Source organism: Falco rusticolus, chromosome Z (assembly GCF_015220075.1).
Source record: "Falco rusticolus isolate bFalRus1 chromosome Z, bFalRus1.pri, whole genome shotgun sequence".
NCBI classification, from domain to species: domain Eukaryota; kingdom Metazoa; phylum Chordata; class Aves; order Falconiformes; family Falconidae; genus Falco; species Falco rusticolus.
This window is the reverse complement of record NC_051210.1, coordinates 51,933,597-51,958,534: the sequence shown is the minus strand read 5'-3', so window position 1 is coordinate 51,958,534 and position 24,938 is coordinate 51,933,597. Positions and strand designations below refer to the sequence as shown.

Here is a 24,938-nt window from a genome sequence, read left to right as displayed (position 1 = left end):
AGGAAACTGACTTATCTTTCTAGGTGAAAGCAGAAATCCTACACAGAAGGTTTCTAAAATACATGTTCCTCCCTCTGAAGGAAGTTTAGTTATATAGATAACTTCTGATTAATAATGAAGATAATACCTCTGCCTGTAAATTTAAACCAGGAAAACAATTTCTATTCTGGGTGCATTGCTCACAGCACATGTGGATGACCTTCTTTTGTCATAACACAAGTTAAGGCTTTCATCACATCTGACAAAAATCACTATTCAGTGCATTTCTCTTATTTCCCTTACCCATCTTCCTTTCTCTGGTGAGGTCAGCTGCTCAGTTAGTCTGTCACACCTGGACTTGCACAGACTCTGGACAAGCTCTGAAAAATATTCTGTGTAAATGAGGTATTGGTTTATAAATAGGCCTCTTCCCTGGTGCCTTAATACTCTAAATAGATCTGGACTTTAATGTGAAGCATAAAAGAAGAGTCTGTCTTAGTTTCTCTTTGGAGGTTGCTAACTAATGTTTTCCTTCCACGTACTGAAAAAAAAAAATAAAATAAGTAAATTGAAAGACTTCTTCTTAGTACAGGTTGTTAGATGACAAAATGTCTGCAAGTTGTTAATTAATACACACACACACTAAAAAACACATTTAGGTCTCTACTTGCAGACTGAAATAAATTTGTTCAAAAAAATTAAATTTAAATAAGGTAAAAAATGAGTCCTTAAAAGTCAGCCACCAGAGATCCTATCAACTACCAGAATTATCAAGTCCTACCAACTACCAGAATTATCAAGAATATTTGTTCCATTAAGCCTACACAAGCAGAGTCATGAGCTTTCAATTTTCAGCCCTTCAAAGAAATGCAATGTTTTTAACTACCAGTAATAACTTCTCTGTTTTTGGGGGTTTTTATATTTGTCATATTTCCATTCAGAAAAAAAAACAAACCACTAAATAAATTTATGTAAGGTCATACTAGGCTTTGCATTTCAAAGCAAACAGAAATGCATTTCAGTTTGACCAAAAGAAATCAAAGTTCCATAAAGAGAAGTGTTTAAGTTACAGTTTTTAGTGTCTGTGTGTATACATAAGATATATATTTTCCAAACATACTATGCACACACATATTATATGAACATATGCATACCTTTCTTTCATGTAAATATAATGGTTGTATAGAGGTATGTGTAAATCCTCTCCCAGACAATACAGCTACTACCTAGAAGGCCAGAGAAGTTGTGAAAACATAAAGCAACTTGCTGTTGAATGATGCTTACTCTTAGCTTTAAGGATCTTCCTAAAAGAGATTAATCTTATTTATGTATACAACTTAGGAATAACGCTTTCATTTTAAATATTAAAAAATATAATTATGTCTTACTTAGAATTTGAACACATTTGTTCTAATGATAGAGCAGACCGTCATTCTCTTCTAACCGTGATTCTGATTGCTATAGATTTTTGTACTTACAAATTCTGCATAAACAAATCATTGCATGAAATAGCAAACAATTAGGAATGTTTCTCTCACTTCAAAACAGGGAAGCCAATGTACAGACTTCAGTGATTTTTTTGATTTTTTTTTTTTAAATAAGCTTTAAATCTGTAAGTGCCATGCATGTCAGTTTGCGTTCAACATACCTGTCTGCCAGCAAGAGACAGTGACCACTTACAGTGATTACAAGGTACACCAAATGTAGTATATATGTCACTTCTCCACAAGAGCTTGTTGGCAGCTTTGATCGACTTCTTTTTGATTACACCACAATCGCCTCATTCTGCTTTAGCTACTCTCACTCTCTCTCCAGGGGTTTAGATGTCATTGCTGTATACCTTAGCAGATGAATCAGTTTTCTTTCTGCTAAATCCTCTTCCTGGGAAGATGAATCTACTCATTGATTTTGACCAAAGACTGGTTTTTAAAAATGGCAGAAGAGACTTCTGACCTTTTCAATGATCAGATTAAGGTGGTTATTTTCACATTATTAAGCAATCAGGGAAGAAATACATTAAGCAGGAGTTTAGTTCACAGGCTGCTTTGCTGGCTTCTAAAAACTGTTGTGTACTGACAGCTAACCTAGATTCCATTTCTTCCTTTTCCTCTGAACCACAAGGGAAGCTAAAATGCATTTTCACATTGCATTTTGCCTAAAGGCTCTCAGTAAAATTTAATATTCTTACTGCATTGATTTTTCCATTATAAGTTGTAACAGTCTAATGATATAAGAATTTTTACTGTCGAGAAAAAGGGATGTGAATGATTTAGCAATAGCAACTGCAAGAGCTAGAGGACTTATTCTTATTTTCTCAAGGACCTTCCATGTATCTTTTTGATGGGCAGTTGTTGAAAAAGTCCATGCCATATCACCATCCATTGGATGGCCTGAAGATAGCTCTTTAGCCTGTTTCTTAAGGACAATATGTGATCCAGTTTCCTCAAAACCTCTTCCTCCACTGCTAATTTCTAAAAATCTAAATAAAGCTTTCTAAATTTGGAGCTGAAAATGGTGCTTAAAAATTAATGTGCCACATGGAAACAGTGCAATTGGGAGACCCAAAAACCACAACCATTTCTGTCCTGCAGGCTACATTACACTCACTGAAGACTGACATCCTTATTACCCCAAATACTTCAAGTTTGTTTTGTTTTTTCCTCATTCCAGACAAAGAATATACCAAATAAATATGACATGTTCCCTAGAAAAAGAAAATTTTCAGGCTAAGTCTACCCTTTAAAACAACTCTACCATCATGAAAGCTGCAGAATCATTTTCAGAAAGCTGAAAACAACTGGAGTGGGTGACTACAAAACATAAAGGCAGTGCCAGAGCAAGTACAGCAGAGGTTTGTGAGTCCGTGTTCCACAGCTACAAGAAATTTTCTTACTTACTTCACTTTGTCAAAGATTTGATAGATAGACAGACAGAGATGGAAAAAACATACAAATGTACAATATATTACTAAGTTAAACAGAGTAAAACCTGGTGTCTGTTTTCCTTAGCAAAGAGTAGCTTGATTGGTACCTTCCTCCAGCTTTTCTAGAAATTTGCAGAAAGCTGGAGTAGTGGCCAGTTTCCTGTATTCTGTATTTTTCTCTTACAGTTAGTGTTCATAAAAGTAACAAGATGGGCTTTATTACAGATGCTGGAAGTAAAATAAGGCACATCTCACATCTGGTCAAGTCATCTGAGCTCTTCACTGTGCACGTTTTCCTTTTTGTAATCCTGGAAAATAAACCGAGCTGAAGAACAGACCTTACAGAAAAACAGGTCTGAAGTGCCCCCACTACAATTCCCACAAAGCACTCAAGCAATTTTACAAACTCAGCAGTTGTGGGATTTTTTAGGTTTTGTCATCATCATTGTTGTTTGGTAGTTTGCTTATTTTTCCTGGAATTTTTTTTTTTTCCTGATTTGTTTTCATACAGAAAGCATTTTTCATTACACAATCACAGTTTTCTGAAAAAACTATGTTTTTCATAGTAAATGCTTTACCAGCACAGATTATACATTACATCTGGAATTAATATTCTGTCCAGTGTACTAAAACACTTATTAACTGAGGCTTAACCAAAGTTCTGTAGTGCTTGGGACTACTCACTCTTGCCTGTCATAAAAAATAAATAGATATAAATACCGAAGGAGTTTCACATAGCATTTTAAATTCTGTTCTTTGCAACTATAGGATTTTAAACACAAGCAGTTGCCATAAAGTCATACAGTGAACGCAGTATAATTAAATAGAATCTGTTCACTCTCCTATGTTAAGAATGGGCCTAATACAATTTTTTTGTACTTAATTGGACTGACAAGTCTTGTTTGGAAAAAAGTGCTAGATGTGACCATGATTTTATTATAGGAAAGATGCATCAAGGTTAGGTTCTTTATGGCTCAAATACTATGGAAATATGTCTGATACAATAATTTAGATGACAGATTTTGCACGCTTCCATGCAATCTGTGGATTTTTTTTTTTAGCCAGCACTATCTCTGCTGTGCAGTAAAACTATACATCAATACACCTACTCCACTGGGGAAGCTGATGCTGACATTCCAGACTCTTTATTATTAAAATTGCCAGAGCTTTAGCCTCTCTCTAAATTTTGGGCATGCCAATATATTAAAGGGGGAAAACACTCACCCCTTCTTGGCTGGTACCACTTCCAAGTGTTCAAACCAACTGTATTTTTTTTTTAATGAAACACAACGCTTTAAATTTAGCCCAAACTTTATCATTTTCTACTTCTGCCTCTGCTGGGGTTTAGAGTCATTCTGTTGTTGATGCAGAACAGACTTTGTGCTAACAATAGACATCTTGAAAGGGGGGAGAGCCTCACTTCTCCCTTCCACTTGAATCTAGCTTCTAGGACAAAAACAAATCAGTGCATTAGCTCCTAGCACAAGGGAAGAATCCCTGTCAGCACAGTCTCACCACAAGCAGCAACACTAAAACCCAGCAGCTGCAATGCAACACTTCTAATGCCTCAATTCTCCCACCAATACTGAGAAAATTACCAGTCCTGCTCAAACCAGATACTATCTCACACAGCCCAGGGCATCCATGTTATCTGTAATCAAAGTCTAGACTGGGACAGTCAGAGTCAGACACTTCCATATTCACTAGTTTCTGGTCTCTCAAAATCTGCCAATAAAAATTAAAAGTAGCCTGTGGGTCTCACAATTCTGCCCTAATGTTGGCAATGAGAAACAACTCTGAGATTTATCTGAGGCTGTTTAAACTCAGTCAGCCATCTCAGTGGAGATTATATGGCCGGCTATGAACCTTAAACCTGGGAAGAAACATCACCTCTTCTTGTCCACACCATGCAGGCAAGGACAGGCACAATGTGTCTGATTACGGACGAAAACTTTGCTAGCAAGTTTGTAATGTTTCTGGGGTGCATAAGGTGGTGACATACTAGTCTTCTTTCCAAAATAAGAAGTGGGCTGGGGGAAGAGAAGCAGGGATTAGCAACTACAGAATTGAATTACAAGGAAAAAACTAAAAAATTCACTTCCTGAAAGATTATACTGAAGTACCAATAACAAAAAAGGATTAACTCTAAGGAGCCAAACATGTAGCACAAATCTGCCTTATGCAGCAAACCATTCCAGTAACTATAATTTTAACCCAAACTCTGTTTATACCATGTATTTAGCTTTTATATAATGATTCCTTTGTTACAGCTGAGTTTGAAGAACACCATAGTAATTTTTTCTTGCAATTACCTAATTTGATACAGGCTCTGGGGATACCTCATAGCAGCCTTCCAGTACCTAAACAGAGCCTACAAGAAAGCTGGAGAGGAACTTTTTACAAGGGCACATAGTGACCCGACAACGGGTAATGTCTCTTAAGCTAAAACAGGGTAGATTTAGATGAGACACTAGGAAGCAATTCTTTACAGTGAGGGTGGCAAGGCTGGCAGAGGTTGCTCAGAGAAGCTGTCGATGCCCCATGCCTGGAACTGTTCAAGGCCAGGCTGGATGGGGCTCTGTGCAACTTGGATCTTAGTGGAAAGTGTCCCTGCCCATGGCAGGGGGGTTGGAACTAGGTGATCTTGAAGGTCGCTTTCAACCCAAACCTTTCTATGATTCTAATTTCAACCATTAAGACAAGCCTAGTCTAATTTATAGGTCAAGATGTGAAGGATTACATATAACATGTTATGGTTTATTAATAATATATTATTGCACATGTATTAGAAGTATTAACAGTACACTAATATTTTATATATTAGTTTTATAGGAATTATACAAAAGCATACAAAAATATAAAAAAACTAATAAAAACTATGTACACTTAAAAGGAAGCTAATCTATCAGGTAAAACAATCATCTCAAAGCTACTAGTATATACAGGAATATTACTTTAAAAAGAAAAAAAATAAAATACAGGACTTCCAATTAAAGTCATCCACCTTTCCTGCACACAAAAGCACTCTTCTGTGACTTGTGCAAATACCCAATTCTAGTTATTCAGGTTTACGGAAGTTTTTTGAAGGACTCTGATGAACAAACTATAACCCATCAATTCAGTTAAAGTGTCAGAAAAAAACACACTGAAAAATGAAAATATGTTTCTGTACAAGTTGGTATTTCTTAAAGTATAACACAACATCTTTTAAAAATACATCTTTAAGCTGTTAACTGATTTCAGCTATGGTAAAACTCATCTTAAAATGAAAAACTCAAGATTGCATTGGGTGCATCAATTATTCAAAAATCAGAATTAGAGTTCTGCTATTTTTATACAAAGAAGTAGAGTCCAGTTTCTTAAGGTGTTTTGAAATTTATTTACGACCATAAAAAATTGCTGTTTTCACACATGGAAGTGCTGAACACAGAAATATTTAGTGGGATGTTACTAGGGTTCTCTCTGCTAAAGTTCCACTGGTTTTTAATTTTTAGAAATGACCTAGATTGTTAAATTTGCTGATAATATAAAATTCAGAGGAAAACTGCATCCTTAGCAAGTAATAAGTCAAGTTTAAATGAATTCTCATTTTCTCTAGGTTGACAAGCAGAAACTGAAACTTAATGTTGACGAATGTGAAGCAATAAAAGCTGAATATACAAATAATAAATATGAACTTTTTCTGAGTAATTTGTACCAAAACAAGAAAGCTGCCCCCCCTCTCCCCGAACAACACTAGCAAGATGGTGAATATTCCTTTTTAAATATGTCAAATCAAGAAAAGGAAGCAATTTAAACTCCTTTAAAATCTCAGGTTGCAAATGTGTCATGTTGCAAATTCATCTGGCAAGCTCTTCTTTGAATATTCTGTGAACTTTTTATTATAACTGTAAAAATATTATATTTTTTACATTTAATCATTACAGAAAAAGTAAAACCAGTCTAATTTTATAGGTGAGATCTTGAAATAAATCTGAAGAATAAACAAATGAATTCCCCTAATGATTTTTATAAGGATAAGGAAGTGGTTTTGTACATCGAATTGATTCATCAAACAGTTAAATTCAGAAATGTTATTGGGGCAGGAGGGAGAAGTAGTACTTTGAATAAGATGCTAAATGATGAGCATAAACTATGAAAGTGGAAAACAAAAACTATCCTTCTAGATTATTTCTTCTCTTTTTGCCAAGAGGGACATGAAAGGAACCTTAACTATAGGCTGGTCTCTTGTTTGTTGCCTTTCTTGTCAAAGAAACTTTACATGGAGATCACATGATAACTTGCTTTGTTTTCAGTATGTTCTTTCTCATTCACGTTTGGTAGGAAGACATAAAAACTGGAACAAATGGTAGTATTAAGAAAAAAATTAGTAATCAATAAATATCTTTCTGTTGCCTGTTAGAAGCCAACAGAAGTTCAGGCACTGGGCTTGCACCCTTGACAGATAGATCTGGGCTTGCCTAACAAAACACACGTACCTGGTTCAGACACTTTGCTTACCCTAGCTGTATAACATTGTGGAAACATTTATGTTGGGATTTAATGCAATAGTATTCCACAAGCAGAAGTCACAGGGAACAAGAGATTTCTAATGTACTGGATGTACAATATTCTTAAGTATTTCAGGGAGTTGGAACTACATAATCTTTAAGGTCCTTCCCAACCCAAAACATTCCATGAGTCTATGATTCCATGATCTTCTGCTCTAATACTCTTAAAGACTTGCATAACAAGTCTGTTGTCATACAAATTACAGAATATTCTGCCTGTGACAGAACCCCAGTTCCTCTGTACCATAGAAAAAATGCAACTTAGCAATGCAGATGAGAAAAATATTTACATAATAAAATATATATTTCACTGCTTTTCTTTGTACAACAACAGCAAGAAACTGAAATGATTACATACCTGAAGGAGTTTGTCACTACACGCAGATGAAGGCAGTAGGAACCCACTTACATGCATGTGCTCAGCTGCTCTTCCACACACACGCACAGACACACACACAATGTCAGGAATTTTCTGCATTAAACTAACATCTTTTCTTCACATATCTCATTCTTCTGGACACTCTTCTTTGGAAAGAACTGCCAACAGGAACTTAATTTCAACTCTCCTTTCCCATTTAATTTGTGGCATTTTAGAATCAAGATAAATTTAAAGAATTAATCATTATGAAATATATCCTGTTAACAGAAAGCCACTGCACACTTAAGACCGCTGGCCCTATTCTTCATTAGTCATTCATTCTATCCTGTTTCCACTCACATTTGCATGGCAATAGCTTTGTATGAAATGCTTATCTCCAATACAACAAGTTGCTAAAAATCTAGTGAACACAATTTTGTATTCTACACTAGCAAGACAGAAAGATTTTTCATGACAGTGCAAGTATGTTTGCTTAGCTTTCTTCCTCTTTTTTAACTAAACTTATTTTACCCATTCCCACCCTGCTAGCAAACATGTTCCTGATTTTTCTAACTGTCTACATACACACGAATAAAGGAAAAATGAACTCAGACATGCTCTGGGAAAAAAAAAATGTCCATCATATATAACAAGTTTTACATTTATTTCTTCATTTCAGAGAAAACAATACATTCTAACAAATTTAACAAAGCATATAATTTGTTACATATGACCAGATTCTCCCGGATGAAAGGAGTAACATGAGTGTATCATCAGGAACTCTAAAATTGCAAATCTTTTATTCTCAGCACTTTGACCAGGAATCAATACTGTAGTTGAGAGTCATTAAGTCAAAAGTGATCTCAGATGTCATTTTCAACTGAAGATAAGTGCCTTAAGATCATTATCCTTTGGCTCCTGTTTTAGCAGTGTTTTCAACCCCACTCCTGAATACCAGGCATTTGGGAAAAAAATAAAAATAATAAAAAAAAAAAAACCCCAAACCACTGAAACCAACAGCCCGCCCCAAAACCCACACAACCCAACCATTTTCCAGTTGAATTTGTTACCTCCTTCCCCCTGACCCCCCCCAAAAAAAATCCCAAACCCTACCACTTTCTTCTTTTACAAACAAGTGAATTATATCAGTAATACTTTGTATTGTATTACTTCATCTTTATGTTTTTATTTAGCTGAATAAGTATCTTTAAATATAAGCAAAACATACAGGACACTTGCATATAGAATCCTGCCACCTTCCCCCTTATTTAATAGAGGTGCCTGACAATTTTCCATTGTCCATTATTTTGGAGATCACATAACACAAGATTACTTATTTGAGACTGGAAAATTCTTTCCAATCAGATAATATTTTTAGATTGAGAAATGTTTATTATAAACTGCTGTTTTTCTCAAGCCATTTGATACCTGATTGAAGCTCACTAACAGCATAAGCTGAATAAATGGCTTATGAATTTCTGAGCCTGACCCATTTAACTGATAAGTCACTGAATGGAAGACATCATAGTACTACAAGGTCACATCACTGCCTCAGTTATTCATCTAACTAGGTATCAGAAACCCTCCACCAACTCAAAAGTCTTTGAAAGTAACAACATGCTTGGGATACAATAGCTTAATGTCCCCACACTGAAAGATAAACTTTATTTTGATGAACAATTTCAACATCACCAGATTATGAGAAATAAGCTGTTTCCTTAGTTTACCATTTGCACTTCGAAGAGGTAAATATATAAAGATTTTACTTATACATTGTCTGGGAGAAGAAAAACATTGTGTAGATTTCTCTTTCAATGTCTCAGAACAGCTTGGCTTAATTACTTAAATAATATTGGGTTTCATCATTTATAATTCAAATCATATGTCAACCTCAACAGAAAAAAAGTAAAAATTAATCATGTTCTCCAGTTCTCATCATATATTTTTCAAAATTTATCTTTGAAATCCAGCATAGGAGCTTCAACTTAACAATCTTAATTAACACCTTAATTCCTATAAATAAGTTAATTGAATCTGTGTTCCTAAACTATGAGCCAAGGTAACTGCTAATTATAAGTTAATGAGTAAGACTTTCATACTTTGCATATTTCCATTATACAACATTAGTACAGCTTTACAATCACTTTTTCTTATTTAAACAGAACATATTTTCCCTTTTCTAAATTCTTTCTTGCTCCTACCTACAGACAATACATACACATAGGTTTTCGTTATTACTCCTTATTAATTCTTTTATTATTTTTATGACTCTTCCTTAGTAATGTAAGTTCAGATATTCTCATTCACCACTATTTTGTAGTACCAAAACAGTGATATCCAAATGAAATGAGGACAGACTATGCGGAAGCTTCTTTATACAGCCTCCTCCCATTCTGATCCATTTCACAGTATCTTTGCTTTTCTGAGATTTTTCACACCATATATACAACTTCAAACAACCATAAATTAAGGCATATTTTATGGCAGTTTCATAATAATTACAGATTTCCAGATGCATGGATTACACCACTTCAACAGACAAAACTGAGGTCTCTGGTTCATGTTCTGTATAGTGGTGTTTACTGTACTGGTTTGTCTTTTGAATAAAAAAATAAACATTAAATAATTCTTGGGCTAGTTGGACTTTGCTGCTGAATGTAACACTAGCTTCAGTACACAAACTGCTGAGAACATCTATACGTATCCATATTGAATTCTATCATAGCTGGCACATGTATTTGCAGATTAAAATACTATATATTAAAACATTTCTCTTACTCTTCAAATAACTTTAAATGAACTAGTAAGTAATGACATCTTAGTTTTCCATCATAACCCAAAAATACATAAATAGATCAAAAATTAGAAAGTTACATTCAAAACATCAAACGAAGACACCACATCGCTGCACTGTACTGCACACGTAGGATATACTCCCTGTCCTACAGCACTTCAGGCCAAATAAAGAACTTCACATCATTTTGTACGTTTCTGTAAAAGTATGTATCTATGATAATCTTTTGCAGATGTTTGCTTAACTAACTATATAACAAGAAAAGCCTTCCTTTTGAAAAACGTAGTCAAGTAACTAAATCTCTATTAGTGAGCCAGGCAACAAGGTTTGGAGCGATCTGAGATGCTGCCAGGAAACAAAACGGTCTGCAGTTCACAACATACCTACGACCATACTGTCATCTTCAAGGAGTATAAAAAAAGTCTGCTTTAATTTTTAAAATGTTTTGAATGGGTATTTCTGCAGTAGATTTTGCTGTTTCTGTTTACAGAATTGATGATACATGCACCATATAGTCTTACAAAGAAGAGGAAACAACTCGCTCAAACTTCATAAACTTTGACTGACTACTTATGTTTTCTAGCTGGTGATGAACTTGTATAAAAGAAGCACATGAAAAAGTATTCTTGCTAGCAAGGCATTAACTACGCCAGCTGGTCCCAGGTGTCCCATGATTAACATGGAGGCTGTTACCCTGTAAGATTCATATTTGCATGTACAATAGTAGCTTATGACTTGAGTATTGCTGGCTTTTATGTTATATATCTTCTGTGCTTGCCACTGCAACTATTTGATTAATGTAACACAATGAAATTAATTAGTTCATATGGCTATATTTTATAATGATGTGTGTGTTTCTAATGCACATGTTTTAAATACCGATTTTTGAAATCTTTCCAATGATTACATAGTGGGGGGCATACAGGAGGGGAGAAGTGTGCTATATGTCAGTCTTTCCTGGGAAGCATTTATAAGAATCATGTTACAGCCTTCTTCAAACAAAAAAATAACCATTGATCACCATGAGAATGTAAACATTAAATGAGCAATTAGTACTTAAAATAATGTAAACTTGCTGGCAAGGCTTGAACAGTTTCTGTTTGGAATATGCATTGCTGGAATTATGGAGTTTTTCCTCTGTATTTTCACTAACACTCTAATGATGAGAATGTTATTTTTTAACACCATCATGAAAGTGAGTAGCAAGGACAATTATATCTCACTTTACAAGTTACTCTGAAATTGATGCATAGTTGAATTAACGCTCCAATTTAATATTATGAGGAAAAATATTCTGTTTCTCTATTAATTTACTCATGATGCATATTACAATAACTTCCTTTTTCAATGCAGTTTTGGGAATAAGGTTTGCCTGTAGCTACTAGGATATACCAACCACATTAAAATGCACTGCAAAATTTGTAAGGGAGGGACAAAAAGCATGCTGGAACTACCTTGTAAAATAGAGGAGACAAAGACTTGATTCCTGAACCCCAGGGGGAGGGGGTGGGGGAGGCGGGGTGGTGGTGGTGGAAAGTGCATCCATTGTATCCTTTCGTTCAGTTTCCTGCCCACCACCTTCCCTGTGAAATTCTTACAGAAAGCACAAACTGATCCTTCTCAGAGCCATTGTAACATCCTAGCAGTGCCACACTCTTCTTGAGTGGGCATCTTTGCTTCATGAAAGTGCCCAGTCTGATACTCCCTGCCACACGTTTGTTTATTTACACCTCCAAATATACGGTAGTTCCTCTGTAGGCAAGTAAAGGGCTATAGGGATTAAGAGAGATGGTCAGGGAAATATAATCCTATTAACATCTCAGCTACTATTCCACTAATATCTGAACTCATCTGTCACACTTGATTATTTGTTTTCCTTAACAAAAATATACACCTATAAAACTGTTTAAATACCTTGTTTTCAGATTTTGCCAGTTCTCGTTACTACAGGGCTTATCTGGATAAAAATCAAACTACGCTTATGTGTCATCTTTTTCTACTTAAGTATTACAATGGGAATGTGTTTTACAAATGGAAACAATATGAAAGGTGTTTCTGTATAAGGATGTTGAGAAAAAACAAGTAATGCTCCCTTTAAATATGGACTATGGAAAAAATTACACACACACACACTCACACACACACATGCTCAATTATTTGACTGGTTTGCTCTTGTCAAAAGTTCAAGACAGAAAACTATCTGAGCTATTTCCCACCTCATTACCCACTTTGACTGAAGGCAAGATAAACAAGCTGAACAAGATAGCCTTCACAAATTCTCACCAAGGTATCCTTCCTTTTGCCTGACTAGTTAGACAGCTTCAGTCAAATCATGGTATTTCAAAATTTCCACAGGAAAGAAGCATTTTTCATCTAGATTCTTAGCACAGACTCTCAGGGCATTTCATTCCACTGGAGCTGTCACAGTGGAACAGGGCACAGGCTTGCCCCAACATATGAGCAGAGCTGCGGATCCCAGGAGGAAACCAACGCAGGTTTTTAAATCAGCTCGAGTTTCTCTGACTACTTGTTCCTGAACACTAAAAAAGCTCCTTTAGTCTCCATCTTGTAAGAACAGGCAGCAGAAAGGGATGGACCTGCGTAATAAACTGAATTCCTCCCTGAGCGCAGAGGCAAGGTATGCTCAGCCCTCATCACAAGCCAGGGAGTACACAAGCAGTACAATGGTGCTTGTTTCTCTCCTCAATTCATCCTCCACTGCCCTTAACAAAGATTTAAAAAAATACTGTCCGAGAGCATGTGGTATTAACTAACTTGGACATTTAGCTTTTTTAAAAAAAAAAAAAAAATCAACAGCATAACACCATACTGTTAGACTGCTTTATTAAAAACTAACTTCCCAACATGGTATAACAGATTTCACAACTATACCATTATCTACTTTAAGAAAGTGTATAGATGGTGTTCAAGACATGTACTACCAAGAATTATTACTATTTCTCCCTGACAAAGACATTCAAAAGGTATTAACAGAATGTGTTGGACAAGGAGAAGATGAAGGTGACAGTGTACTTTCCAGTAACTTAAAACATCTATTTAGCAATTGAGAATTAATAGAGATACAGTGAGACAATACAATCACTAGATGTTCCCACATGTATACCAACACACCCTCTCTCCACCACTCCCTAAAAAAAAAAAAACCACCACCAAACCCCACCACATTGCACCAGAAAGTAAGAAACGGAACTCCAGCTGCAACTAGTAACATAAAGCTTCTTGCTCAAAGAAACTTTGGTGAAATGACCTCAGATCATTGTTAACATTTTTTTTAGCCATTATCACAAAACATCCCTTTGGAAATTACCATATCTGCTTATGGAGGAACTGATTTTAAAAATTATATTTTTAGTTAATAGTGAGATTTAGCTGCTACAAATAAGGAAGAAAGTTTCTACCAAAGAAGTCACTGTGAATGTTCTTCTGCAGGGTAGCCTTGCCATTCAAGTTGCCTCCTAACACAGCTAAAAAGACAATTTAATCGCAAAGCAGACAAAAAAGACACATTACAAGGAGCATTACACTGTCCACTCTGTTCCTATACTTTCTCCTTGAGTCCTGTGCAAGAAAAAAATCAACTTCCTCTGAACTTTACAACATGGTTTCAGTCTCACTCAAAAAGACTTCACCATAATTATTATTATCAGAATTATCAGTCACCTTATTATCCCCCAGTTTCCATCTGGATCAAAACTTTTATATGATTCAGACATAAACGACAACAAATTATACTGTACTACTTTTAGAGACATAGAGTGAGGTTAAGTTACTAAAATCTCAACTTGGCATAATGTCTTTTATTTTTGTTTTGTTTCTCCAACTCCATAAAATGTAGACTGCCAGTGAAACAACATAAACAGATGTCAGATGTTATGCTTTGCATGAACTGGAATACCATCCTGCAGCAATGGAATATTGATTAGGGCCATATATATCTTAATAAAACCCGGTGAAACAATACAGACTAAGGTTTTCTTGGATCTTTTTGTATGCTTATGAAACTGCTCTATTCTGTGTGATTATTCGGATAACTTTTGAAGGTAATTTTGTTTTGTGTTTATGGAAAATGTTTCTGGCTCACAAACAAGATCTATTCTCTAACCTTTCTAAAAGCTCGATAGTTTACAGAGACCTCCATCTGTAAAAGCAGTCTCTTGTGCATACTATTCCCAATACCCCTTATCAAGCAGAATACTCTGAATGTCTTTTGCAACAACCATTTCATGCACATAACGTCCAAATAACTTCAGTCAATGTATATTCATGTACCTCAAACTTTCTGTCCAAAACAAATTACGTGAAAAGTTAAATCCAAATTGAATTACTACCTTAAGATTTCCTGTATCAGCTCTGCTTATACTCCAAAATCAACAGCCCTGACCTCAGAAGAAAATACTACTGCCAGTAATCTTTACTGGTTGAATAATGGGCATTATGTCAATAACAGAAAAACAGAAAACACACTTCACCTCAGCATAATTACATTACAGAAATGCCTAGGTCCATCTTTCCCTTCCAAGAAATGGAAAAAGGTGACCAACCAAAGCAGCAAGAACAAGGCAGTGTGTCATTACACAGTTCATCACTTTCGCAATGCCCCTGTGCCTTTCCTCAGAGGCACCAGCATGGTGTCAGAGCAGGAAAGCACACCAGTTGATGCTGTGGATGGCGTATAGTTAGCAGCATAAGCTTTTGGACTCCGTCAATCTGTGTATCACTTATGAAAAGGGGAAAAAATGAGAACAAAACAAACAAACAAAAACCAGATAAACTTAAGTTTCAGAATATGAAGACAAGGATGATGTCACTTCCAACACACACAGTATACAGGCATGATAGGATTACTAGAATATCTCTAAAATATAATTAATCTAATTATGCTGATAGTTAAGTACAAGTGATTAAGGGAGCTCTCCCTGTTAGTTTCAGATATAATTAGTATAACATGAAAAAATTCCTTGCCTTTGGAAAGACAAGGAGGAAAGGCAAAGTTCTAAATACAATATGAGAATACATACATGCACAATTCCTAATCCTAAACACAGATAGATTAGAATTGTATATGTTCTTGGTTTTCTGAAGTACCTGTATGGGACTGGCAGACATGGTACAAGAGAACAGTAGTCTGGGGCTCAGCAGAGACCTCAGGGCACCTTAAAAGGCACAAGCCACTCATGGTTAGGCAACTAAATGTCATCCCCAGTGATTAAAGAAAGTATTGTCTGATTTGACACTGCACCAGAGACCTGAATAACAGGACTCCCTTCATTGCTGAGGATTTCTTCCATTCCCACTACTTACCCATTTTCTGTTCTCACTTTCCCTACCTTTCCTTCCTCTTCATGTATGCTCTAGCAATCCCCTTTTTTGAATATACAACGGAACATACATTCCAATTATTACTATTTTTATCAAAATCTTATTTCAGTAACCAATAAATGTTTAAGTAGATGTTACAATTTATGCCTTCTTAATTTGTTCAGCACTGATGATCAATAAGATCAACAGAACACTGAAAATCAGGAATATTCATGGGCTTCTTTCTCCCTCTCCATTAAGTTCTCAAGCAACCAACACCTGTCAGGGGTAGGGGGATGATGTCATCTCTATAACTGCACTTGAGTATTGCCCAAATACATCGATCCACCTAGCTCATCCCAATGTTCATAAATGGCTACTTTATTAATTCTATAAATCCAGTACCACACTGTCAGTTACTTCTTCATCTCTCACCCTACATTAATAAACATCTGATATTTACCTAAGCTGGAGCGCTCTTTCTCATTTTTCTCAGTTGTAGGAAAAACAAAGTTAAGGATATCACCCTAATTAAAAGTGAATTCTTACCCAAGGAGAAAGGGTGACTATCCTCAGGATCACTAAGAAGGAACAGAAATCCAAGTTATGAGCTAATTTCAAAACAATCAGACATTTTAACCATGTTCCAGCTTTCTGAAGAGGAAGGGTATGAAAAAGGGGAAGACAGGGAACAATGGGAAAGGCTGGCTTCCATGATGAGAAAACAAAGATGATTCTGAGCACAAATACATTTAGGCATTTTCTAATATATGTTCCTATGTTGAAAATGATGACGAGAACATGCAGGGACTTCATTTCCACACCTATAGAAACCTCGGAAAACCTAGAGTTGATAAGGTAACACAGGTGCTGCAATACGACTTACTACTCTTGTGCCAAATACAAAAGTCACTTTTATCTAATGATCCTATAATAGAAAACAAATAACCTATAGGGGGGTCTCAAAGGAAAGAGATACAGAAGAAATCATGCATTCTGATTAGCTTGGGAGAGCACCACAACCTATATAGAAGGCACTAAGGAAATTATTAAATTCTACAATATTTTGTATTACAAATTGCTGCCTGACCACTTTATTCCACCCAATGGCCTCTGGTAGCTAATATGACTTTTGCACAACTTTACATCCTTTCTCGTACCTCCATGAGAATGGAAAATCAAAACCAAACTGCACAGGAAGCCCACTGCAATTTGTTCTAAAAATACAGAATAAAATAATTGACCCTGCTTTCAAACTTCTTCTCAGTTCTTCCAAATAACACCTATTGTATGCTGCTGACCCAATTCTCTGAATAAATTAATTTTGCAGGAGACCCTTTCATGGATAGAGGAAGCACAGTTAACAGTATTTGGTTACCCATTTTTGGTGACCTACATACCTTCTGGCTGTTCTTGAAGCTTTACAGTCCATTGTACACTTCCTAGCTAAGGCATTTGACAAAAGAATCTCCAACCTCACTAACTGATCTAAGCTTCACTGAATCATCAGAGGAGACTGGGTTCACAGGGAAAAAGAGAAGTCAAATCAACCATATGGCCCATTTCAAAGCCTATGCTCTGCAAAAACAGGCAAATGCATAATGCATTTGTGCAGCTTTTCAAGTCTAGCTGCTCAGCATTTTCTTTAATATATATATATATATTACAACGTAAGTTGTGTGAAAAAGCCATTCATATATATTTTATTCACATGCAGAAAGGACAACTCTGGAGAATAACTGCGCTTAAAACTGAAGAAGTGTCTAAATAATCCAAAGGAGAACAAAGGTTATCACTATGTTAATGCATCAAGAATTTTTCTATTCTTTTGGGTTTGGTTTTTTTAAAGTACTCCAGTTGGTATGTTAATGATGCCAGCCCAAATCTACTAATGTCAAATTTGAAATTAATGTCACACTTTACTGGGCAGACTTCCATTTGTGAAGGAATATCAATGATTAACACAACTCTTCATTAGGAATACTTGTATGAACAGTAGGCATACAAATCATATTACAGGTTATATGCGTTATTTGAAATTCACTTTTATTATTTATCCATACCTACAGACTTGCAGAGGATTACGGTAGCATCAAAAAAGTTAACTACATTTCTTCTTAAACAGAAATTTGTATAAATTCCTCAAGGACTTCTACTAGCAAATGTAGGATATTTCAGTAATAGTAGTTTAACATTGATCAAACCTCTCCCAGCATGTTCATCCCAGTACAGGAATTCTACAGTTCTCAGAACAGGTTTCAAGTCTGACTTCTTATGGTATGAACTCTAATACCCTAGCTATACTGACAGTTAAGGAGTAGGCTCGCACTGCTAATGCATGAGTACATTTCTGCTATGGTCAAAACCCACAGTAATTAACAGCCAAAAAACCACACACTTCCTTAAGGAAAACCTACATGAAGAAATGTATCAACTGTAATTTCATGATATTATTATGATTTCTGATGAAGATAGCACTCCTTATGGTTTTCCGGCTCTCTAAAGGAGTCTGAGGATGCCATCTGGCAACCTCATGGTTGCAATAAGAAAAAGAAAGCAACTCATGCAGTCGTGGATGGCTTATATGGATTCTCCTCTTTAAACACCTTCCACTGAGAACTGATGTTGCTATTGAGCTTTACCTAACACTACATCACAGATTACATTCCTGTCAATGTAAAAGAAAATCTCTCAAAATTATGTCAACACAGTACCCTGTAGGATTTTTTGTCACTTTTACATCGATGTGATGTTTATCCTTACATCCTTCTATCCAAATGGACAGCAATTACAGATGTCATTTTGGTTTATGTTTTGTCATTGCCAGCAATTCTGTAGCCACCCAAGTAAGAGTTACATCACTGCTGTCCCTTCAACCTACGTGCAAGTATTGAAAGTATGTTTTACTTCATCAGAAGTTGAAGACTTTAAGGTTAAAATTAATTCTTTCAGTGTAGACTCAAAAACTGTACTGTAAACATTCTTATTTAACTCCTGTTTGGAAAAAAAAAAACCATTAAAAATCTTTAGACCGTAAATTAATATGATATGTGGAGGACCACTTTTTGTTGAAGACAAAAGAAAACCACTTTTGTCTAAAATTAGAGTGAGGAAGGTGAGGAGAATACAGAGCCGAGCACACACTACTTTAGATGCTGTCCTACGTAGCACAGGCCCTTCTGAGACTGTATGCCTTGCACCACACAGAAGGATACATTTTAAGAGTGTAGGGGGAAGAGAGAGAGAGAGAATGCGTCAAAGCTAGAGCAAAGTTACTTTGCCTGACACACTCCCACATTGACTGTTAAACTGCTGCATGAGCGTCTAAAAATCACTTTACAGACTAGAGTAGATGCAATTGTTCTTACGCAGTTACTTCTGCTGCAGTAACCTCAGGAATTACAGCTCCCTAAAGACTGGCTGGTGTACACTTCCCACCTGCTGCCACCAGAGGACCTTTATTCAGGTTGCTCACCTTAGATCAACCATCATAAAGCAACTGTTCTGTCACCTGTAAGAAGCCCACCGGCCAGGTTTCTTGAACACTCTGGAAATATGAGTTTACCTTTACTCACACAGTTCCGGTAATAGCAGAACAACTCACTAGTCCCACAACCCGCTAAACCGTAAGTCCTCATATTTACAGACTAGGCAATCACCCTTGCTGGAACAGCTTCCTCTCCAGCCCACCTCTTCCACTGTGAACACAAAGCATAAGCTTTTAACATTTCACTGCTGGACAGTGTTACACATGCTTTGCAAATGAACTAGGCAAGCTAAAACCAAATAAAGAGCAGCAGGGCAAGAAACAGTAATGTCTTCATTACCACTGTATATAGCTCTTATTTTTTAAATTCAGGGTATAGAGCAGAATGCATTGTATGCATGAAAATGTTCACCTTACCTTTTGAATAGTCATCCTGAAACGTACTGAAGAATGCAGCTTAAACGCCCTTCCATCTTTTCACAGGGAGATGAGACTTAAGCAAAGGACTGACTGCCGTACAGAGCATTCTTCTACACCCAGTGTTTAGAGAAAGCAGGTCCATAATACCTATCTATCTTTCAACTGGGAAGTACATGAGCTCTCATGCTGCTTACAGCTGGTACAAATTCCACACAGTATTCTTAAGAAATCACTGGACTTTTTGGTGCCTTCTTCATATCAGAAACATACACATCAAGAAATCTCCAACTACATCTCTAAAACCTTAATTTTACATTTCAGCACAATGTAAGTGCATAATGTGGAAAGTGTAATAGTATTCAAACAACTTTAAAGACATTTAAAACATGTCTGTATTCAGCATAAATTTAAACTATATTCGTATTGTGATAAATTTTACAGTGCTGCTGACAGAAATTTTATAAAATTGATTTTACAAACCAGGTTCTGCAGTGTCAACTCAGTTAAAAATCTTATTCAACTAGATCTTAAGCTTATGCATTGATTAAAAAATGCACTTTTAGAAGTAGTTACAAAGTAGACAGTAAAGAAATAGAGAGTGTAAAAAATGAGATTACCTGCACAATAGCTTTCACTTAATAAAGCATACTTAATAGAATAAATACAGGAGAAATAGGACTGTTTCTGCAGTTATTTAGAACAAATGAAAACAGATGCATAATTCAATCCTTGTATTGACCACAAATGTAGTAGTATCTCTGTCATTTTCCATTTATTGCTAGCTTTTGTTATTTTTTTATACTGAATCTTATTAAAGAAACCACTAGAACAGATGAACTGAAAATCAGGCAGCAACTAACAGCATTAAGAATGCTAAAAAAAACTTTCCCATTATGCATTCCTTTTGCCTAATCTCGCGTGCACATTTTCTTCTCTTAAGTCTTTATTATTAACTACATTTAATTCTTGTTTGAGAATTAATTCATCCATGCCTACTGCTTATTTCCTATTGGAATTTTAAATCCATCTGTTCACTACTAAACATTTTTCATCGCAATCAAATGTGTTAAAAAATTATAGACCAAATGCACTACTTGTCAATACTTTGTAACCCAACTGCCATCGTTTTGTTATCACTGTGACATAAAACCCCTTGTTAACTTCATCAGAGTTTCTGTTAGGATTATAGATGCAAAACTGTAAGGTGGAAAGTCTAGAAGAGGGGATAACATAAAAGTGCTTTAAGAAAGTTCTAGTACTAATGACCTTATAACATGCATGGCAAAAAAAATCCAAAGACACATAAACAGGCATTCTCCAGACCAAATACTTTCAAATCCAAGATTATTTCCATGGCCTTTATTTCTTTCTCTTTCTTCTTTTTTTTTTTTTTTTTTATGTCTTCATTTTTAAAGAATGCCCTGAATGTTTCCTTCTCCCCAGCTGGTTTCCTTAGAATCCCTGTGACTACTAATGAAGGAAAAGAACTACTTTCCTTGAGTACAGATATCAAAATCCATCCCTAAATTACAGATAATTTGCATAAATGCCACTGTTGAATTTATATTTGCTGCCAAGAACATTTGCTGCTTACAAGGTCTTCAAAGTGATATTAAATCAATTAAGCTTACTCTAAATATGTGGGATTCAGGTACCAATCTGTTTTCACACTGAACAAGTTTTAGACGATAAAAAATGTCAGTAACCTTTCCCAAAGTGCTGAACATGCCTGTTTTCCAGTGTAGCCAATGATACCTTGGTGTCTCCAACTTGTTACAGTACTCGGAACCTGTAGAATTAGCATCCATATGCATAAAAGTTATTAATGCTATGTAAGTTGTTAAAATATGAAACACAAAACAAGCTGGTTAAAAAATCTGTGTGTAATGTGATATTTATCATATCCACCATGTGAAAATGCTTTGTGCTATAAAGCATCATGTTCATTTGTGTACTGTCAGTTCCTTCAGTAAAGCCACATAGAATGAACAGTCTGTCATAATTTTTCCATCAGTTTACCACCACAAAGTTTGGTAGTACCTTGGTATACTAAGCAATAAATATTAACATAGACAATGTTGTTTGACTTTATCTACTACAAATCAATGCAGGTATGTAGGATTTTATTAGTAAGAATTCTTACAAGCACACATTAGAGGAATTAATCATTCATTTCCTGCAGACTGCTTATGTATTTCATCAGGCCATTATCTGATCTGAATAACAAGAACAATTGCATAATAAAACATTACTGCTGGCATATGCAACTTTATTCTGTCAACTTTATATCTTCACAAGGGGTCTTCCTTAAGTCCTCTGTTGTTTCTTCTGAATTAGATTGACCTGATTTGACATTTTCCTACATCAGCAATTATGCTCAAGATTGAACATACATATATGATCAAATATGATATGTATCAAACTTAATTGCCAGGATTTGACTCAGGTCATTTCCCACAGTGGCAAGCAGTAATTACAGCAAAAAAAGAGTATTTCTCAAGCCATTTTTCATACAGATACTGAAGTATTGCCTACTAGATTTAACTAGATAACCTAGATTTAAAGAAAAACCAAAGACAAATAATGAAGAGCATGCTCCAAACTACTAAAGCCATTAAGTATGCTGTGATTCAACCTAAACAATGTATTGTTGTGTTTTATTTGACAATGTGTTGACTAATATGAATTTGACAAATAGATTGGCTGATTAGTCAAATATATTTTAATCTATTTTTTTAATTGTAAAAATAAGACACTTCGTTACTCATTCACCATTGCATGTTTGAGACCACCTAGCAGAACAGGAAGCATAACCTAATAAAGTTCTCTATATGCAGTCTCAAACAGTTCATTGAAATTATCTGGATATATTATTTTAATGCTCTACCCACAGGGAGTACAACACAAATGAACCATGTCAAATGTTACCTACTCAAAAAAAAAAAAAAAAAAAAAAAAGGAAAAACTCTTTCTTTTAAACTGACAGATAAATCCATAGTACTAAAATAATAACAGTACGATTCTTTACTAAACCAGCAGATGTGTTATCCTTTTATTTCAAGTTCACAAGTCCATTGGGTATTTTTTCTGTTATAAATGTTACTGTCAATTACCCAAAGAGTACTGTGATGCAGTATGAAAGTCACCCTGATTCACTCCCTCAGAACTTGTAGCCTATGCTTTGTAATTATTCCTAGATTTAAGATATGAGTATCTGAAAGCAACTCTGAATGTCATCATTCTGCTAATGCAAATTTAGCTCTTCCTGCTCGTGCCACATTCATTTCCTAAATATTTTTTTCCAATTACCTTTACTGTTGTGACACAAACTAATTTCTTTACTCCACAAAGAAAAGCATGTAATTTGACCCTAATAAACTTTTACTCCTGGCAACAATTATTAGTTGTGATTGATTTTGAATTAGACTTGAAAATGCAACATTAATTTTATATTGAGATGCTTAATAAAATTCACTTGTAAATGTGTGTTTAACAGCTTCTAATGACACCAGTTAATTCTGATTAGGTGAACAGTACAAACACAATACATAAAAGATTTGAGTTGTACAGTTTATTTACACTACCCATCTATTATGAATTTGTACTGTAAAATAACCCAAAATTTGTCAAGAATTTATAAAAGGTATGTTTATTTTATTCAAATTCAATCCATATGTGTCCTACAATAACACGTGAAGAATTTAAATCCATGTCCATTTGGCAGGAATGGAGAAAAAATTCTGAAATGCTATTGATTCCTTCCAGTACATTCAAAACACCTGACTCAACTACATTTCTACTGACATAACACAAAGGTTTTATTTAGACACCAGCAAATAAAAGCAATATTTTTACTGACATACTTTTAATTCTATTTCTTCCCTCTACCTAGGAAACAGTTAACCCTCAACTACTAGTACTAGCGATTTCCTCTACCAAAGATGCAGCAAATGTCGATAATGGGTCCACTGTCCAAGAGGAATAATGCATACAAAAGTCCTCCTCCCCAGATGTAGTTGTATTATTCCTAAACAACACCCACAGCAGACTTTTCATGGCATACCTTTATTTGATCTTTGTTACCTTCTGTCAACCTCTACAGCTCAACCAGCACACCTCCGTCCTGAAGCCCTCTTAAACGAGTTTATCTTTTTCTTTCCCCTAGATCTTTCTCACCAATTTAAAAAAGTGCCATCAGTACTTTCAAGTATGTCCCAAAAGAGCACTTACGAAGCAAAGCTGTTGTCTGGAACTGTCATCCTCATTAGAAGAAAAAATGCACATGCATTTTATACATATAAAACTTTGTGAAAAAACTAACAACTTCTGAGGTGTGGTCTAAAATCCTTCACAACTGAATGCAGAAAAGACATTCTCAGTATCTGTAGTCCATGCACATTTTACATTAAAATGAATGCCCTGTCACCTGACATTACTTAGCAGGTCACACACCGTGCTGTAGACCCCTCCTGAGGGAGCACCCCTTTGTTTAGATTTTGTCTGTAATATACCACATACCTACACTCAGACTATGCTAGACATTACACAATACTCAGCACACTCAGTTTCTTGACAGAAGTATTCACCTACAATTCTTTCTCATAAAAGATAAGCAAAACACTTCATGCACTTTTCTCACTGGAAACAGTTTAAGTTACCAGGGCCCAGTTCCTCCCTGACCAGAACGGTGTGACTTACAAGCAGAAATACATACACACATGTATAAAAAGACGCATGTCTGTGTGTGTGTGTCAGGAGAAGCAGGAGCACGAAGGGACGGAAAGCAAGCACAGAGCGTCCACTTACTGATGCTGTCCGCTCGGACGTCTTCGGAAACCTGAAGAAGTCTCCGCTTTCCCCTCCTGCCAGTCAGGCGCCGCGCTGTGCCCCTAGTCCACAAAGGCCCAGAAGGAACTGCAAAGAGAGAAGCACATGCCACATCAGGCAGTTCTGTCTCGGTGGGATCCAGCGCCGCTGCCGCTAGCTCCTTGGGGGTATCCCTGGTTTCAGAGCAGACTCCTGCAGAAGAGTCGTCCTTCCAAAGACAGATAGCTCGATATAATTTTTTTTAACCTATGATAAAAGGGGGAAAAAAAAAAAAAAAAAAA

At 35.7% G+C, this 24,938-nt stretch overlaps 1 long non-coding RNA gene across 1 annotated transcript in view; it reads right to left on the bottom strand.

Annotated features, from left to right (window-relative positions):
• LOC119141536 overlaps positions 1–24,720 on the bottom strand; it is a 329,884-nt gene extending 305,164 nt beyond the window's left edge. Inside the window, exon 1 of the long non-coding RNA XR_005101947.1 lies at positions 24,637–24,720. This is a non-coding gene — a long non-coding RNA (uncharacterized LOC119141536). The remainder of the gene's footprint in view (positions 1–24,636) is intronic.
• Positions 24,721–24,938: the final 218 nt, after the last annotated feature.